The sequence below is a fragment of the Mauremys reevesii genome, linkage group 17 (genome assembly GCF_016161935.1).
Source record: "Mauremys reevesii isolate NIE-2019 linkage group 17, ASM1616193v1, whole genome shotgun sequence".
Classification (NCBI taxonomy): domain Eukaryota; kingdom Metazoa; phylum Chordata; order Testudines; family Geoemydidae; genus Mauremys; species Mauremys reevesii.
In genome coordinates, this window is record NC_052639.1 from 7,438,389 (window position 1) to 7,441,750 (window position 3,362).

Here is a 3,362-nt window from a genome sequence, read left to right on the forward strand (position 1 = left end):
CTGGTGCCGCCGGGGACTGAGCCGCGCACCTGCTCCCGCGCCTCGCTGGGGCCGCCTGGCCGCGAGCGGGATTCGAATCCCAACGGCCGCAGCGCGCCGGGCGGGCGGGCGGGGCGGCGGCTCGGGCGAGGGAAGCGGGCATTACCCGCGCCGAGCTCCTGTCCCGCGCCTCCGCCAATCAGGAGCGGGAGGTGCGCCAAGGACGGGATAGGCCCTCCTCCACCAGAGGCCGCCTGCCAGAGGGAGAATCTACACTACCCAGTGTGCACTGGGAGGGGCGCGTTGTCTGAGCAACCAGGCCGTCCCTGCCGCCTGAGAAGAGCCAGAACTACAACTCCCAGCCTGCCCCGGGCGCCCGTCCTCTCGAGCCCAGGAAGGGCGGGTCCCTGGGTCCACCTGACACCTCTCCCCACCCCGTGCAGTGTATTGACCTGCCTCGTAGGAACGTGCCGCGCTGCTTCGCCCTGCACAGAGCAGCTGAGCGGGCGGGGAGGCGAGGACCGGGCGGCTGAAGCCCCGCCCCAAACCTGGCGGGGGCAGGTCTGTGCGGGGCAGGTGAGTGCCGGGTCTGTCTCCGTCCGGTGACTTTACACCTGTGTCTGCACCGCTGGGATGGTCCCAGCGCCTTGTTTGCTGGGGCTTTAACCCCTCGGGTGAGCTGGTTTCAGTGTCTGAGGAGCCTTGTACCCGGCTACTGGTCAGCGCCTCACTCCCGCTGTCCCTCCCCAGCCACCCCTTCCTCCTCCTCGGCGAGCCCGGCTTGAACACCCCTGCAGTAACAGTGTCACCCACAGACAAAGCTGCCACTGAACTGAATTAACCCTCCTCATCCCCGAGCCCTCGCTCCGCCTGCTCCCAAAGCCCTGCCCCTGCCCCTGAGGTCCTGCCTCACGCTGCCCCCTGCCCCGAGGTCCCTGCCTCACATCACCTGTCCCTTCCTCCAATGCCCCACCTCACTCTGCCCTTCCCCGAATCCCCACTCCCGCACTGCCCTCCCCAATACACCCTCCTCTGTCCTCACATTGCCCCTTCCTCAAGCTCCTGCCCCTGCACCACCCAGTGACCCAGGAGCAGGCCAGACCTGGGACGGGGAGGCATAAACATGCTTTGCTCTGCCACAGACCTCTGAGTGTCCTTGGGCACATCACTCAGCCTCTCTGGGCCTCAGTTCTCCCATGCAGGAAATGGGGCTATGTGGTGCCTCCCGCCTCGCACGAGCCTGGGAGGAGAACTACCCTACAAATTAGAAGATGCTGGGATCCTGGAGTCATGGGGAGGGTTCAGGGGAGCATATTAGCACCATCATTTGGTATATGGAGTCTGTTTGGAAACAAAATATTTCCTGAAGTCATTCCAAATCCTGTATTCAGCTATAACCTTGGGAAATACGTAATGGAGCGGTGGTTTTTCCTGTGTAGCCAGCAACGACCTGGCACCACCCCCAGCTCTGCCCTTCCTGCCACTGCGACCCCATCTCACCTCCTGACCCTGGCTGGGCACCCCGCAGCCCCTCAGCAGGGGCTGTAGGGGTCTCCTTGCAGCCTCAGTGGGTGTCTGTGGGTGCTGTCACCTCTGCCAGAGACCCCAAGAAACTCACTCAGCTTCCTCCTCATGTGGGGAAGGGCTCCACTTTCTGACGTGGAGGGAGATTCCGTGATGGCAGAGCCCGTGGGAGGAGGGGTTCTAATCACAAGTCTGAGGGCAGGGCAACCCTCCCCAGTCAGATTCTGCTAGGGGCTGGGCAGGATCTCTAGGAGGGAGACACAGGAAAAACAGTTGCCACTATGGAACCCAGGAGTCCTGGCTCCCAGTCCCCGCTCTCACCTCTAGACCCCACTCAGCTCCCAGAGCTAGGATAGAACACAACCCCACCCTGCTCTGACCATTAGACCCCAATCCCCTTTAGGCTCACTGACTCGTCTATCCACCCCAGCCCACCTGTCCATCCCTTTGCTGCAGGTTTCTGGGTCACCCTGCTCTGCACTCCCCAGTGCAGCCCAAGACCTTTCCTCCCCAGCCACATTTCCTCTCCCCTCGTGCTGGATCATCTGCTTGGCCCCCACCGCCTCTTGAGGTGTGCTGTGCGCGTGACTGGGGATTGTGCAATGGCTCAGCACCAGGCAATGCAGAACAAACCACAGACGCTGCCCTGCCTGACCCCACCGGAGTTGCTGTCCAGGGGCATCGGAGCCCAGTGCCCTGCACCTGTGCCCTCCTGCCCCACGAGGGGCGAGCTACAGTCCCCACCACGTTCCGCAGAGGGGAGAAGGGTCTGGCCAACCAGCCCATTTAGGATGGGGGGAAATCAACACCTCTTTTTCTGCACAGCCACTGACCATCAGCAGGATTCCTCCTCCTCCTCCTCCCTCCTGTGCTTCAGTGCGACTAAATCTCCGCACCTAGACAGCCGGTCCATCCGCTGCACCCCAGTCCCCTTACCTAAGCCTCTCCTGCCAAAGTCCTGCACCTGACCCCATAGAATTAAGTCTCATATGTCTTTGGGATCTCAACTTGTGCCCAGAGAGTCTCAGCCCTCAGTAGATGATCTTAGTCTGAGAAACATAGTGTCTGTCTTCTCCAAAGAAGTACTTGGAGAGAGTTTTCTTATGTGACCATGTGGCCTGAATGGATAAAGTAGCTGACTTGGATCAGGTGATTGAGGGTCAAGTCCTGTTGTGCTTGTGCAGTTTTACCTTCATGCTGAAAGTCCTGCTCTTCAGGGCTGGAACTCTCTGGCCACTTCAGGCCAATGCTCTGCTTAAGCAAGAGCCCTGGGAAGGAGTTGGGGGTGAGGTCACAAAGGCTGCGGGCATGAGCCCCCAGGTGCTTCCAGTCTCGCCTTGCTCATTCCTGACTTGCTTAAAGAAAATGGGCATCTGCCCAGGCTAGCATGTAGAGCAGTTTCCTCTCTTCCAAATGTGCATCTGTCCTGTGCTTGAGGGGGTTTGCTTAAATAGCACCGTGGGAGCTTGGGGTTTCTCTGCTTCTCGCCAGCTGGGGAAAAGCCTCTTGATAAAATCTCCTGCCCCACCGGCACAAAGCAGAGCAAGGAGAGTGGGAACGGTTAGAGGCCACACTGGGGTGGGCTGGGTCTGCTTTCCTACCGTCTTCTGACAAGTTGGCCACAGACCATCGAGCAGCCCACACGCTAAGCGCATGCTGATCTGTGGGTGGCCTTCAGTGGGGGTTTGGCATGGCAGGGAGCAGGCTGGGCCAGGGTCTTTGTCGCGTCTGCTGGCCATGACAGGCATGGTCCTCCTCCTGAACAACCAGATAGCTCTCAGCTTGAAAAAGAGAGACACAGGAGACTCAAGCACAAGAGGGGTGAGAAAGATCGAGAAAGACCTATGAAGACAGCCACA